The sequence below is a fragment of the Camellia sinensis genome, chromosome 9, assembly GCF_055761805.1.
Source record: "Camellia sinensis isolate YWXY chromosome 9, ASM5576180v1, whole genome shotgun sequence".
NCBI classification, from domain to species: Eukaryota; Viridiplantae; Streptophyta; class Magnoliopsida; order Ericales; family Theaceae; genus Camellia; species Camellia sinensis.
The window spans coordinates 48,013,289-48,030,823 of NC_138969.1; positions in this window are offsets into that span (position 1 = coordinate 48,013,289).

A 17,535-nucleotide genomic window follows, 5' to 3' on the forward strand; every position below is an offset into this window, starting at 1 on the left:
AGAATTCACTGTTAAATTATGTAATAAGGGGGCTCTAACACAAATAACCCTTTTTAACCTCTTGCCTCATTTGATTTCAAATTTATAAAATTTTTCCAACAATAAATGTTTATGAATTGAAAAAATCAATAAAGCACTAAAATTCAATAAAACGAAAATTCAAACACATCAATTACATAGAGAGAAAAATGAGACACAAGAGATTTATGTAGGTCGGCAATTGTCTACGTCTAAAGAGAGAAATTTCCATTATAGAATTATCTTGGAGGGAGATTACAGAACTCACACCTCACAACCCTCTATAGAACTCTCTCACTCTCAGATTACATATACACTCTGTGTTGCCTCACTTTGTCTATGTTATATTTATTCCCTTCCTCCCCACCTCAATTTATAAAAAAAAAAAAAAAAAACAGAAACAAAGTAAAAAAAAAAAAAATTATTAAGCTTGGTCTACCACTTGCCATCTTCCTTCTTTCCTCGTACTTCTTGACTTGGAGCCACCTTCATTAACTCCCCAATGTTGGTTGGAGCTAACAAATGAAACATTAGACATGATGTTGTGTTGATGTGTCCTTTCTAGTTGCCAATTTAATGATTTTAAATTATTTAAAGTAAATCTTTCTCTTATATCTTTTTTAATGATCAATCATCTCATTTACATGTTATTAAAGTTTCGTTTGGCAAGTGATTTTTTTAATTAAAAAGTCAAAAGTAATTAAAAAAATTAAAAAGTCAACAACCTATACCAAAAAGTTAAAGATTTCCTTTTCTTTCTACTTTTTACATATCTTTTCCTAAAAAATCAAAAAGTCATCCCAAACATACTAATTTTTTAAAATTATATTTTAGCCAAAAATTCAAAAAGTTACAAAAAAGGACATGTTCCCAAACGAGACCAAGGCCTAAAAAGTAGTCTATAAAATGGACTTGTTTATCATTTTTCATATAATTATAAGACTTTTAAGAGGATTTCACATTTTTGAATTTGGCGTATGGTATGATATTAATCATTCGTATGCATGAAACAAATCCCTACTATCGAGAAATTATTCAATACTCCTGAATCAATAATCTATTTCATTTAAATATTGACACATAACAGTTTGTCTCATAAAAACTCTAACACAAAAGTGAGGGATCCCATGATTTAGACTAATAACTGTTGAAACAATCTTCTGTGTAAAATAAATAACTTGAAACAAATCAAACAAATAAAAATAAATTACTCACAGAATTTATTTTACCGAAATATAAAAGTACAAAAAGATTAAGTCGAGTGTATGACACTTTATCCTTAAAATAGATTTGCCTCACTACGGTGCTTACGGATAAATGGCGTCTATCTCCCAAGATACAATAATCTTCACAAATTGTAGTAGCACTCTAAACAATTTGTACGGCAAACAAAAACCTATGTTCTATACTCTCAGAAATTTTCCTAAAATAATATGTAGAATATATATACAAAAGAGCACAAAGAAAGGGAAGGAAACAGATTTTCGGAATACTAAAATCTGCTGGAATGCCTTGGTATTTATAGGACTGAACAGGTTCGATTTTCAAACCGAACAGGTGTGTTTTTTAAATGAACAGGTACAGTTCAAATTTCAACAGTTCTGCTGGAATTGTTTGATCTGTCCGAACTGCTGGGACTGTATGAATCTGTCTAAACTGTGCAGTTTCAAATCTGTTGAAAATTGGACCGGTGGAGGCTTGTTTGGACAGAAAAATTTTGGCACAAAAATTAAATTAATTTCATTCTAAAATTCAAATAATTTTGCCTACAAGAAGTTGAAAAAATTCAAATAAATTTTGTCCAAAAAATTAATGTTGGAACCGACCCGACCCATAACCCACACCCGCACCCGGCACGACTCGGCCGGACAAACAGTGGCGGCGGCGTGCGTGTGTAGTGGTTTGAGCCAAGGTTCACTTTGTCTATAACTCTTCCCTTCTACAAACTTGGGATGCCCCTTTGAGCTCAAGCCAAGTGTTGCCACCTAGAACTTATATACACACATAAACTCACTTAAGTTTCCAATGTGGGATAACCATTTCAAAGAAACCCACATTTTACTTCTTCAATTCCTATTTCACGAACCTGAAAACGACATCAACTTCTCATTCACTCATAAATGGTTTTGAAGAACTGTCTTCACCGTGTGCCTTGCCATGCAACAAAAAATACATCACCTCTTTTGACCCACCTCAAAAGACATGTGGGACCCACTCAATTTTGGGATCAAAGTTAGCCCAAAATAAGCCTATAAAAATCATAAATTCCAACAATCCCCCACATGAATGGAATTTGACGAAAAGAAAATGCAACAACATGATCTAATAACAAATAGTACAGAAATTGGGAACATTCTGCAAATGATAGGTAGCTTTTGGCTTTGGACCTTCCCTTGTGAGACACTATCGAATTTACTAGCTAACTAGTAAACATGATGTCTTGAACTGTTTATTCATTTGTGTAAACCAAGAAAATAGAATTCACACAGTATATTATCAGACACAGTTTAGTTCTCACTATTGTGTTCATTTTGACCTTGAGCAACCTGGTCTTTCATGAGTGCTCTAGAGAATTGTAACCCTTCACAAATCTCATAGAACCGGCCCAGTTCACATTCATATAGGTGATTCTTATAAAAAGTATTATGTCATACTTCACTAGGTATACCCAGATATAAGAATTATTAAAAGTATTACTTAACCTAAAACGCTGCAGACATCACTATTTTATCATAGAAATGGGTAGGAGTTTGACTCCCCAGTGATCCTTCTGAGTCATATACAACTCGGTTATCCCTTTGAACCTAGATCTTGGGATCTCCAGTCAAACTAGGTTGGGTTGCTATTGTGGTAACTCTTATTTAATAGGCTTAAGTCTCAATCTCCTCGATGAATTCTGAACTAACTCTCTTGCTAACCCTTTGATTAGTGGATCCGCTATATTGTCTTTAGACTTCACATATTCAATGGAAATAATTCCATTAGAGAGTAGTTGTCTCACGGTGTTATGTCGACAACGAATGTGTCGTGACTTACCATTATATATATGACTCTGTGCTCTACCAATTACTGATTGACTATCACAATGTATACATATAACAAGCACCGGTTTTGGCCAAATTAGAATATCTTCAAGGAAATGACGAAGGCATTCTGCTTCTTTTCCAGCTTTATCTAAAGCTATGAATTCTGATTTCATAATAAACCTAGCAATGCAAGTCTATTTGGAAGATTTCCAAGATACAGCCGCACCACCAAGAGTAAAGACATACCCTGTGAGGGAGATTTCTTAATCTGGCTTTAGGCTGTGATAATGACCGGGCTAAAAAGAGGTCCGAGTGTGTTTGGGCCGAGCTAACGTTGGCTGAACTAGAGTGGATTGCTCGGTTGAGGTCCAGGGCCCATTCGGCCGAGATGATCGTCTGTCAACCCAGGCTTGTTGTTCGCGCATGTAGCTAGGCAGAAAAGTCTCTCACAGACCAGCCTAACCTGTCTGGAGCTCGGCCGTACTGGAATGCTATCGAGCTCGGTTGTGATGGAGCTCGGCGAGTAGCACTGTTGGACTCGTTAAGTAGCTCGGTCGAAGGAGGCCGGGGTGATACCGTCGGGCTGTCGAGTTCCCGCTAATGTTGTCTGGCGGTTTGGTTAGATGGTGTTCGCTGGATTTGTGCTGATAGATAGAAGAGCAGCTTTACGTGTAAAAAGACTAATGGGTGCAGAGTTGAGCGCAGAAAGTATATAAGCATGACTGCGCCCCCCATGCTGTAGATGGAACATAATTTGGTGAGATAAATCTATACATTCAAGTCTCTCCTCTCTCGCTCTATCCCTGAGTGTGTGCTAACTTGACCGTCGAAGGGGTTTTCCAGCCACACACCGTCTAGTAGCTCACCGCCGTTGTGTTCGCAAGTTGATCGGACAGACAAGGAGCTTGGTAGAAAGGAGTACGGGCGCTGAGGAATATTTGCTCCCCGTACAATTGGCGCCGTCTGTGGGAATAGTTCAACAGACAAAACCTTGTCTTCCAAGCACATCCGATCGCTTTCAATGGCGAACAACAACGAAATACCATTGTCTGCCATTGACGGTGTTACCCCAGAATCAGCCAGACGGAGAGAAGGACTCCCCGCCGTTCAGAACATGGCGGACCTGGAGACTTCCCTAGGAGGACATTCAAGAGATGCGTGAGATAAGCGCGGTAGAATTTTTGGTCATTCACGGAGCCCAGACGAACACCAGCGGCGAAGAGAATCGCACGCTAGACGTTTGGAGCACAAGTTAAGGGACCAAGACACTGTCATCCAAAGAATGGCGGCAGAGATGGAAGCTCTCAAACGCCAGGTCAAAGGAAAGGGTGTTGCTAGAGTGGGAGACCACAGTGAGCGCACCCAACCCCGTCGTTCAGGTAGCCAGAGCCAGTGGCGCACTCTCTCCCTTTCTATCACCAGAAGCTATAGGGGTGGAGACCTAGACACGCTTGTAGGGAAGTCTAGCGCGCAAGCTAGTACCTACCATCCCTCACGTTCGACGACCACTTCGGGATATTCTTACTCCGTCCGTTCAGAGGACTTAAGAGATGTCCTGAAGGAGCGAGCTTGCCGACGGGAGGCCGAAAGGGTGCCGACGCTCCAGCGGCTATATTACAGGGGTCACGCCAGTGAGGAGGTCATAATGCCACCACCTCGCCCGGCCGTGCCTGTCCCTCTAGACACAGATTTGGCGAGGCTAAACGCCACCCCCTTCTCCCTTGAGATAGAAACCACACCGCTCCCGCTCTACGACGGAAAGACTGATCCATACATGCATGTAAGCCACTTCCGGCAGGTCATGGTTGGACATAGGCGCAATGACACTCTTATGTGCCTTCTCTTCCCGTCGAGTTTGGGCGAGCTGGGCTTGAAATGGTTTGAGGGGCGGCTGGAGGGAAGCATCGAAAAGTGGCAGCAATTGGCGGAAGCCTTTGTGACTCGTTTCAAGACCAACACTAAAATGCCAAAAGAGGTGGACCACCTTCTCAGTGTCAAAATGAAGTCGAGCAACACACTCAAGGCATACAACTCCAGATACTGGAAAACCTTCAATGAGATTTTAGATTGCCCAATCAACCTGGCAATCACCCAATATAAGCGCGGTCTCCCGGTCGGACATAAGCTGCGGGACTCGCTTACCATGAACCAGGCGACATCTATGGGCCAACTAATGCAGCGCATCAATGAACACATCCGAGTCGAAGACGATGCAGCCGCAGCTACCGTGACGACAAGTCTGGTAGTAGAGAATAAGAGAGTAGTGCGGAAGGTTCACGCAGTCGGACAAGATGATGGCCATGCAAACTGCTATGGAAAAGATATAGGGAGTTCGGTTTTTGGAGACGTCTATAAGAAAGCCGAGGAAAAGGGGCATAAAACTCACAGAATGTAAATGGCCAATCTATTTTCAGAACATCGAACTCTGCCAATCTAAAGTTTTGTTCTTAGTTCTGTTTTTGTTACCCTTTTTGCCAATGGTGTAACGAAACAAGTAGACTATTTTCTTAAAAGTTGTTGTATTTTTGCCTCGCCAAACGGATTTAGTGCTGTCCAAGGAGCAACTAACAATCATTTGGATGGAAAGATCTAAATTCCTTGTTGGGCGAATTTTGCTCGGCAAGAGGTTTGTTGATGGTTTTGATCAACTTTGGAATTCCTTGCCAGACAGGTTTTCCTCAGCAAGAGGTCTGTTGATGGTTTTGATGAACTTTGAAATTCCTTACCGGACGGGTTTTCCTCGGTAAGAGGTCTGTTAATGGTTTTGATCAACTTTGGAATTCCTTGTCGGATGGGTTTTACTCGGCAAGAGGTCTGTTGATGATTTTATCAACTTTAGAATTCCTTACCGGATGGATTTTACTCGGCAAGAAGTTTGTTGATGGTTTTAATCAACTTTAGAATTCCTTGCCGAGCTGATCTTGCTCACCAAGAAGAAAGTTGCCGAGCTGACCTTACTCGCCTACCTTTGAGTTCCTTGCCGAGCTGATCTTGCTTGCCAAAAGGTAAGTCGCCGAGCGGACCTTGCTCGCCGACCTTGGAGCTCCTTGCCGAGCTGATCTTGCTCGCCAGGAAGTAAGTCGCCGAGCTGATCTTGCTCGCCAAGAGGTAAGTCGCCGAGCGGACCTTGCTCGCCGACCTTGGAGTTCCTTGCCGAGCTGGTCTTGCTCGCCAAGAAGAAAGTCGCCGAGCGGACCTTGCTCGCCAACCTTTGAGTTTCTTGCCAAGCTGATCTTGCTCGCCGAGAAACAAGTCGCCGAGCAGACCTTGCTCGCGACCTTGGAGTTCTTTGCCGAGCTAATCTTTCTCGCCAAGAAGCAAGGCGCCGATCAGACCTTACTCGCGACCTTGGAGTTCGTTGTCGAGTTGGTCTTGCTCGCCAAGACAAAAGTCGCCGAGCTGACCTTGCTCGCCGACCTTGGAATTCCTTACCAAGCTGATTTTGCTCGCCAAGAGGTAAGTCCCCGAGCGGACCTTGTTCGCCGACCTCGGAGTTCTTTGCCGAGCTGATCTTGCTCGCCAAGAAGGAAGTCGCCGAGCGGACCTTGTTTACCGACCTTGGAGTTCCTTGCCAAACTGGTCTTGCTCGCCAAGAAGAAAGTCGCTGAGCTGACCTTGCTCGCCTACCTTTGAGTTCCTTGCCGAGCTGATCTTGTTTGCCAAAAGGTAAGTCGCCGAGCGGACCTTGCTCGCCGACCTTGAAGTTCCTTGCCAAGCTGATCTTGTTTGCCAAGAAGTAAGTCGCCGAGCGAACCTTGCTCGCCGACCTTGGAGTTCCTTGCCGAGCTGATCTTACTCGCCAAGAGGTAAGTCGCCGAGCGGACCTTGCTCGCTAACCTTGGAGTTCCTTGCCAAGCTGGTCTTGCTCGCCGAGAAGAAAGTCATCGAGCGGACCTTGCTCACCAACCCTGGAGTTCCTTGCCGAGCTGATCTTGCTCGCCAAGAAACAAGTCGCCGAACGGACCTTGCTCGCGACCTTGGAGTTCCTTGTCGAGCTGGTCTTGCTCGCCAAGAAGAAAGTCACTGAGCTGACCTTGCTCGCCGACCTTTGAGTTCCTTGCCGAGCTAATCTTGCTCGCGAAGAGGTAAGTCGCCGAGCGGACCTTGTTCACCGACCTTTAAGTTCCTTGCCGAGCTGATCTTGCTCGCCAAGAGGTAAGTCACCGAGCGGACCTTGCTCGCGGACCTTGGAGTTCCTTGCTGAGCTGATCTTGCTCGCCAAGAGGTAAGTCGCCGAGCGGACCTTGCTCGCGACCTTGGAGTTCCTTGCTGAGCTAGTCTTGCTCGCCAAGAAGAAAGTCGTTGAGCTGACCTTGCTCGCCGACCTTTGAGTTCCTTGCCGAGTTGATCTTGCTCGCCGACCTTGGAGTTCCTTGCCGAGATGATCTTGCTCGCCAAGAAGTAAGTCACCGAATAGACCTTGCTCGCCGACCTTGGAGTTCCTTGCCGAGCTGGTCTTGCTCGCCAAGAAGAAAGTTGTCGAGCGGACCTAGCTCGCTGACCTTGGACTCCCTTGCCAAGCTGGTCTTGCTCGCCAAGAAGTAAGTCGCCAAGCGGACCTTGCTCGCGACCTTGGAGTTCCTTGCCGAGCTGATCTTGCTCGCCAAGAAGCAATTCGCCGAGTGGACCTTGCTCGCGACCTTGGAGTTCCTTGTCGAGCTGGTCTTGTTCGCCAAGAAGAAATTCGCCGAGCTGACCTTGCTTACCGACCTTTGAGTTCCTTGCCGAATTGATCTTGTTCGCCAGGAGGTAAGTCGCCGAGCGGACCTTGCTCACCGACCTTGGAGTTTCTTGCCTAGTTGATATTGCTCATGAAGAAGGAAGTCACCGAGCGAACCTTGCTCACCGACCTTGGAGTTCCTTGCCGAGCTGATCTTGCTCGCCAAGAAGCAAGTCGCCGAGCGGACCTTGCTCATCGACCATGGAGTTCCTTGCCGAGCTGATCTTGCTCACCAAGAAGCAAGTCACCGAGTGGACCTTGCTTGTCGACCATGGAGTTCCTTGCCAAGCTGATCTTGCTCGCCAAAAAGCAAGTCACGGAGCGGACCTTGCCCGCCGACCTTGGAGTTCCTTGCCAAGCTGATCTTACTCGCTAAGAAGAAAGTCGCCGAGCTGACCTTGTTCGCCGACCGAGCAAAGTGAACCACCGAGCGAAAAGTCTAGCCTGGCCTCGTAATGTAATTCCGGTCACGCAAATGTGAACAGAATTAAGGGGCAATTGTGAGGGAGATTTCATAATCTGGCTTTGGACCGTGCTAATGATCGGGCTAAAAAGAGGTCCGAGCGTGTTTGGGCCGAGCTAACGTTTGCTGAACTAGAGTGGATTGCTAGGTTGAAGTCCGGGGCCCATTCGGCCGAAATGATCATCTGTCAACCCAGGCTTATTGTTCGCGCATGTAGCTCGGCAGAAAGGTCTCTCACGGACCAGCCTAACCTGTCTGGAGCTCGACCATACTAGAATGCTACCGAACTCGGTTGTGATGGAGCTCGGCGAGTGGCACTGTTAGACTCGTTAAGTACCTCGGTCGAAGGAGGCCGGGGTGATGCCGCCGGGCTGCCGAGTTCCCGCTGATGTTGTCTGGCGGTTTGGTTAGGTGGTGTTCGCTGGATTTGTGTTTACAGATGGGAGAGCAGCTCCACGTGTAAAGAGACTAATGGGTGTAGAGTTGAGGGTAGAAAGTATATAAGCATGACTGCGCCCCCTATGCCGTGGATGGAACGTAATTTGGTGAGATAAATCTATACATTCAAGTCTCTCCTCTCTCTCTCTCTATCCCTGAGTGTGTGCTAACTTGACCGTCGGAGGGGTTTTCCGGCCACACACTGCCGGGTAGCTCACCGCCGTTGTGTTCGCAGGTCGATCGGACAGACAATGAGCTTGTTAGAAAGGAGTACGGGCTCTGCGAAATATTTGCTCCCCGTACATACCCACTGGTGGATTTTGAGTCTCTAGTATCCAATATCCAGTTTGCATCACAGCACCCTTCAAGTACTGTTGGATATTTAGTATAATTTAGCCCAATGTTACGAGTAAATCGGAGATATCTAAGAACCCTTATAATATATTTCCAGTGTTCTACTCCTGGATTACTCATATATCTATTTTATTTACTTACTGCATAGGTTATATCTGGACGAGTGCAGTTCATCAAGTACATTAAGCTTCCAATAATTTGGACATACTCTAATTGAGAAATACTTTATTGTACATTCTTAGAAAAAAAAAACAAATTAACATCCACAGGTGTTCTAGCAAGATGATCATTATCTTTGCTAAATTTGTCGAGTATTTTCTCAATGTAATGTGATTATGACAAAGCATAACCTTTTGATGTTTTGGTAATTTTCATACCAAGTATTACATCAGCAAGCCCCATTTCCTTCATGTCAAAATGTTTATTCAATATTTTCTTGGTAGTTTTAATCATGTCATTATTACTACCTATGATGAGCATATCATCCATATAAAGGCATACTATAACATAATTGTTGTTTGTGTTTTTAATATAAACACATTTGTCATATTCATTAATTTTGAATCCATTTGATATCATTAGTTTGTCAAATTTGTCATGACATTGCTTTGCCACTTGTTTTAGGCCATATAATGATGTAACCAATTTGCACACTTTCTTTTCTTTTCCTGGAACAGAAAGTCCTTCTGGTTGTTCTATGTAAATTTCTTCATCTAACTTACCATTTCATAAACAGTTTTCACATCAATTTGATGAATTTCTAGTTTGTACAAAGATGCAATGGCAATTAGCATTCTAATGAATGTTATTCTAGTAACTAGTGAGTATGTGTCAAAGTAATCAAGACCATCTTTTGGTCTATATCCTTTGACCACAAGTCTTGCCTTATATTTGTCAATTGATCCATCCACTTTCATTTTCTTTTTAAAAATCCACTTGTACCCAAAAGGTTTACAACCTGGTGGCAAATCCATCAATTCCCAAGTGTGATTTTGCAAGATGGATTCAACTTTACTATTTACAACTTTTTTCCATGAAGAAGCCATAGGATTGGACATAGCTTCTTTAAAAATTAAAGACTCATTTTCTAACAAAAATGTTAGGAAATCTAGACCATAAGATTTTAAAGTTCTAGCACGTTTACTACGCCTAGGTTTCTCTTCCTCATTTTGATCTATCTCTTGCTCTTGCTCTTGATCATGACTAATAATTGCATCAAAAGATCTTTTGTTAGTACTAGTCTCTTGTCTAGTTTTATTTAGAAACACATGTTTGAAGAAAGACGCATTTCGAGATTTAATAATAGTATTTATATGCATTTCAGAATGTTCTGACTTATGAATCAAAAATCGATATGCATTACTATTCATGGCATAACCAATGAAAATGCAATCAATAGTTTTATGACATATTTTAGTCTTTTTAGGACTAAAAATAGCCACTTTAGCCAAATACCCCCATACTTTTAAGTATTTTTAGGGTGGTACTGTCCCATCCCACAATTCATAAAGTGTTTGATTCACTTTCTTTCGGGATACTTTATTAAGTATATAATTAGTAGAAAGTATTGTTTCCCCCTACAAGTTCTGAGGTAATCTAGAACTAATTAACATGGCATTCATCATTTCTTTTAAATTCCTATTTTTCCTTTCAGTAATTCCATTTTGCTGAGCTGAGTAAGGAGCGGTGGTTTGATAAATTATTCCATATTCTTTACAAAACTCACCAAAAGGTGATTTATATTCACCACCTCTATCACTTCTAAGTTTTTAAATTTTCTTACCAAGTTGATTTTCAACTTATTCTTGTATTGAATGAAAATTTTCAAAGTTTCATCCTTAGTTCGAATTAAATAAGCATAACTATATCTAGTATAGTCATCTATGAAAGTGATAACATATTTTTTTCCCACCTCTAGTTTGAATTGATTTAAAATCACAAATGTCATTATGAATTAATTCAAGTGGTTCCGTACTTCTTTCAATTGAATGAAAAGGAGTTTTAGATAATTTTGTCTCAACACAAATTTCACATTTATGATTTAAATCAATGTCAAATTTAGGTAAACATTCCATATTAATTAATCTACACAAAGATCCATAATTAACATGTCCAAGTCTACCATACCATAAATTTGAAGACTCAAGCAAATAAAAAGAAGATGTATTTTTATTAATAACAGAGGGTACAACAATCATTACATTCATTTTGAAAAGGCCATCAGACATGTAACGTTTTCCTACATACATCTCATTGTTGGTAAGTACAAACTTGTCACTTTCAAAAACTAGCCTAAACCTATTTTTACTCAACAAAGATCCGAAAATAAGGTTCTTGCGAATGTCCGGTACATGCAACACATTATTGAGAGTAAGTTCCTTTATAGATGTCATCTTCAGAATAATCTTTCATTGTCCTTCAACTTTGGAAGTTGAGAAGTTGCCCATAAAAAGTTGTTCACCGTTGTCCACTATAGAATAAGATGCGAACATTTTGTTGTCGGCACAAATGTGGCAAGTAGCACCAGTGTCCACCACCATTCTTTAGGATTTCCGACAAGATTTGTCTCGGAAACAACTGCAGAAAGATTTATGTCATCTACACCATTGGAAATTTTGTCCACTTCGGTCATATTGGCTTAAACAGGCTTCTTGCTTGATCTTCCTTTGCCTTTGCATTTGTTACGGCAATCTTTGGCCCAATGTCTCTCTTTGTCACAGATGTAACATTTGTTATTAAACTTGTACTTCTTAGTTTCCCCTCCTTTAAAGCCTTGTGAGGAACTTTTTCCAAAAAACTTCCGTTTCTTTGCTTTTGGAGCATGTTCCATCACATTTGCCTTAGACTCCATTGGATGCTTACCAGTTCACTTCTCTAATTTGCAGTTGTCCTCCTCAATCCTTAAATGCACAATCAATTCCTTTAAAGACATTTCTTTGCGCTTATGTTTGAGGTAGTTCTTGAATTCTTTCCAGCCTTGTGGTAATTTTTCAATTAAAGCAACAACTTGAAAGGATTCATTGAGAGACATGCCTTTTGCATGAATGTCATGCAGAATGAGTTGGAGATCTTGAACTTGGCTGATCACAGTCTTAGAATCAACGATCACAAAATCCAAGAATTTGCCAACCACAAATTTCTTTGAGTTAGTATTTTCTGTTTTGTACTTTTTTTCCAAAGACTCCCCAAGTTCCTTTGTCGTTTTGATAAAACTGTAGATGTTGTATAATGTGTTGTCAAGTCCGTTCAAGATGTAATTCTAGCAAAGGAAATCAGCATGTTTCCAAGCATCAACCGCAACAACCACTTGCCAGTCAATTTCATTCTTGTTCAGAGTAGGAACATTCTCACAGAGGAAACGTGCTAGGTTTAGAGTAATAAGATAGAACAGTATTTTCTACCGCCATCTTTTAAAATCAGTTCCTGAGAACTTTTCTACCTTTTCACCATGATTGACTAGTACAGTCACAACAAGAAGAAGGGTTGGTGCAATTACAGCCACCATACTAGTACTTGTTTGAGCATTAGTTTGACCAATTTCAGTAGCCATGAATTCTAAATTATAAAATAAAATTAGAATTAGAATTTTATACTACACAGAAATTTTAAACCAAAACCACAAATTAAATTCTGTAAAAAATAAAAGAAATAAGGATTGTAACTTTTATTTCTAATTAATTTGAAAATAAAATAATATTTTATTTAAAAAAATTAATTCCACACAGAAAATTAAATTTCTGTAACACTTCAAAAATTATTTCTGAAAATCAAAATTAATTTCTGACCAATTTCACAAATAAATATTCTAAATTGTTAATGACTACCAGTATATTATTACTAGTTGTCAAATAAAATAAATAGTATATTACTACTATTTGTCAAACAGTATATTACTACTATTTATTTTTCCAATCAGAATATTATTTTGTAAAACCATAGAAAATAATTTCTGTAAGAAGAAGAAAGAGAAAAGGAAACAAACGAAAAATTCTGTATAAACAGAATAATTCGAGTCTATCTTAAGATTGTTGAAACAATCTTTTGTGTAAAATACATAACTTGAAACAAATCAAACAAATAAAAATAAATCACTTACAGAATTTATTTTACCAAAATGTAAAAGTACAAAAAGATCAAGTTAAGTGTGTGACACTCTGTCCTTAAGATAGATTCACCACGCTACGGTGCTTACGGATAAATGGCATCCATCTCGCAGGACACAATGATCTTCACAAATTGTAATAGCACTCTAAGCAATTTGTACGACGAACAAAAACCTGTGTTCTATACTCTCAGAAATTTTTCTAAAATAATATGTAGAATATATATGCAAAAGAGCACAAAGGAAGAGAAGAAAACAGATTTTCGGAATATTAAAATATGCTAGAATGCCTTGGTATTTATAGGACCGAACAGGTGTGTTTCCTAAAATAATATGTAGAATATATATACAAAAGAGCACAAAGGAAGAGAAAAAAACAGATTTTCGGAATATTAAAATATGCTAGAATGCCTTGGTATTTATAGGACCGAATGAATAGGTGCAGTTCAAATTTCAACAAATCTGCCCGGACGAACGGACAGCGGCGGCGCGCATATGTGATGGTTTGAGCCAAAGAGCCCAACCAAGTGTTGTCACCTAGAACTTATATACACACATAAGTTCTCTTAAGTTTCCAATGTGGGAAAACCATTTCAAGAAAATCCACATTTTACTTCTTCAATTCCCTAGTCCACGAACCCGAAAACGACATCAACTTTCCATTTACTCATAAATGGTTTTGACGAACCGTCTTCACCGTGTGACTTGCCATATGACAAGGAACACATTACCTTTTTAGACCCACCCCAAAAGACGTGTGGGACTTACTCAATTTTTGGCCCAAAATAAACTTATAAAAATCATAAATTCCAACAATAACAACTCATTTGGAGCACCATCTAGACTGACTCCAGGAGTATTGAATAATTTCTCCATACTATCACTACTTTCACCACTGTTATCATTGCTACCGTCACTACCACCATCTCCACCTCTACCCCACTATCGCCGTTGCCACCATTACCAACCCACTAGCATCATCACTCACTCCAATACTACCATCACTTCCACCAACCCACCACCACCTACAACAATAAAAACCCCAACACCACCACCAGATCACCACTAATATGATTATTAGTACATTACATATTAATTTTAATGACGGTATCAAACATAAGAAAATATTTTTTATAAAAAAAAATTACCCACAAGGGCTTGGGTTCGTATCATTAACTACCAATTTAACAATACACATGCCAGCACACTAGGTCTCTTTGATATAATTGTTCTCGTTAATTACCAATTTAACAATACACATGCCAGCACGCTGGGTCTATTTGATATAATTGTTCTCAGAGTTAAAAGTTAATAATAAGAAGTAAAAGTTTAAAGAATTTCTCCTTCAATTTTTATATAATTATTTTTATTTTTACTTATTTAAATTAATTTTACTTCATAAGCTACGAGAAGAAACTACACTGAATATACTGAGACAATCATTCAAAATAAATAAATAAATAAATTATAAACAATTCTATAAAATATATTAAATAGTCCGGTTGAAGATGAAAAATGTTAAAGATCCAAAAAAAAAATTACACAATACTTAATTAGATGTGAATCCTATGTGATGCGGTGTCCCACACGCATGTCAGTATTAATTCTTGATATACTGCCTTTTTTTTTTGTTTTTACAAAATCCCTAAATTGCCCGTTAAAGATTAGACTCATATCATTTTAACACAAAAAGATCTATGGCTTGTTGGGATGAGGTTAAAATAGTTTAAAATATATATATATAAGTTAAAGATTATATCTCATTCTCTTTAATTTTTACACATTTTTTTTATAAAAAAAAAAAAAAAAATCAAAAAATCATTCCTAAGCACTTGAATTTTTTTACCTCATATTTTAGTCAAAAAAAATTACTAAAAAATCACTTCTTGCACAAAACCCTTTTATTCAAAAGAAAATTCAGGAAAAAGACAAAAGAAAAAAAAGCATTCCGTCAACCAAATAATAATAAATAAAGAGAGTACATTTCGAATAAGGGTAACAAGGTAGAAAGAAAATAGTATATTATACTCGCCTAAGCCCATAGTTTCATATAAGAGTTAATTACTTAAAAATTTTATTTATAAATGTTATGGTAATTTAAATCTTATCTAAGATTTTTTAAATTAATAAGTCTTATTTAGTAAAATAAATAATATTATTAGTTTTTTTTTTTAATTTTTAAAATTAAGAATATTATTAATTTTGCATAGTAATGTTCTAGATAATTATTTCACTAGTTGATTAAAAAAGAACAAAATATGAAATTAAACATTTTTGTTTTTCTACTTATTAATTTGATTCAACTATCTAATAAAATCGATAACATTATTAATTTTTTTCCAGTTTTAAAAATGAGAACATTATCAGTTTTTTTTTTATTTTTTATGTTTCGCACATCAATATTCCATCATCATGATCCTTTATAAACATAAAATTTTCAGCTTTGTAGAAAAAATAATAATTCTGTTTTTTCAATTTTTTCAAAAAAAACACTTTTCTTTTTTTTTTGCACATAATTTTTTTTAAGTTTTTTCAATTTAAAAGTTGATGTTTTAAAGCTTTGAAAATCAAAATAAATGTCAAATTATCATGTTTTCTAGATAATCATAAATGATGAACAATCATTGTTTGAAGGATAATTTCGACTATTAAAAATTTAATAGGACTTGAAGGTCCAAAAAATCTTAGTTAGAACTTGTGTGTAAATGTCCCTTGATATAATTACACTTATTTCTCTTTTAATACGGTTAAATGAATTCAAACTAATATAAATGGTGAAAAAAGCACAAAAATAAATAACATAAAGTATACATTTTCGTATAAAATATATAAAAATATTATTTTTTTTAATCTATATAGCTAATAAATTATTAATAAAAATAGAGTTAAGTGTTATATGACCTATAATTTTAAAGAAATTCAATATAATTATATCAAAATTATTATTATTTTTTTTTTTTCTGAACTTTAAGGACGTGAGGATAAATTACTCAAAGAAAATTCAAAAGAGGTGACGCGGTGCCACTTGATTCACTCTAGCGAAATCCAATATGTTCTTGAATAAGCACCCAAAAAAAAAAAAAAAATGTTCTTGAAATAGGGCCCTGACAAATATCTTGTGGTGACAACCCTAACAAGAATATTAGAGCATCATGTTTGAATGCCAAAACCAATTCAGTAGCCCACTGAGTCACTGACCCAGTCCCAAGAATAAATTCCTGAAATTGAAATAGTGCTACTTTTTTTTCTGATTATAGTTGGTTTTTTTTTTTTTAATTTATACTTTTAAGTTCTACTGATTATACTAACCAAAAAATATAAATAATAAAAAAAAAATCTATTTAAGCCAACAAAAAAGTCTTAAAGCATCCTCGCCGAAACTCTTAAACCTCTTCCTTATCTAGTTTAAAGGATAAGAAAAATGCGGCAGACCCCCAGCAAAACCGACCCCCAGTGACCCCCAGTGCCACGTGGCACTGGGTGATTGGAAGGAAAGAAAGAAAAAAAAAAAAAAGGAAATTGGCCAATGAAAATGAGCTGGGGGTGCTGGGGGTGCCCCAGCTGGGGGTCTCTAGCAGTTCTGAAAGGATAAATGACTCTCTATATACCTACATCAGCTCTCTATTCTAAGTGCTTAGAGACTATTAGTAAAAAAAGTTAATTACACTAATAGTCCCTATAGTTTGGGGCTTGCGTCACTTTGGTCCTTGATTTTTTAATTGTGATACATTTGATCATAAATTTGAAATCTTGTTTCAAATAAGGACAATTGAAAATATCATTAGATTTTTCAAGAGTAAAATCCTTAATTTGATAAAATATAAATTAATTTGACAATGATAAATGTCAAAAAAATATTTTTAATTTTTTAAAAATTATTTTTATCCACCAATAATAAAATTATATAAAATTAATAAAAATTACATGATTAATTTTTTAAAATTAATTTTACATGATCATCATCCAAATACATAATAAAAATTAATTTGGTAAAAATAATAAATAAATATCTAAAAGATTTATCAATTTTACATAATTTTATTTTTAGTAGATAGAAATAATTTTTAAAAAATCAAAAATATTTGTTTGACATTTATTTTTGTCAAATTAGTTTTTTTTTATCAAATTGATAATTTTACCCTTGAAAAATGTAATTATATCTGCAATTATCCTTATTTGGAACAAGATTTAAAATTCAGGACCAAATGTGTCACAATTGAAAAATCAGGGACCAAAATGATACAAGCCCCAAATTATAGGGACTATTTATATAATTTGGCCTAGTAAAAATTTAGTTTAGAAAAAATCAAAAGGATTTAGTCGACAGACAAAATCAATTAATGTAGTTGTATTTCTTATCTTGACAGATTCAAGGATTTATTTAAAAATTGAAAGTGAGAAGAAACAAGGTAAA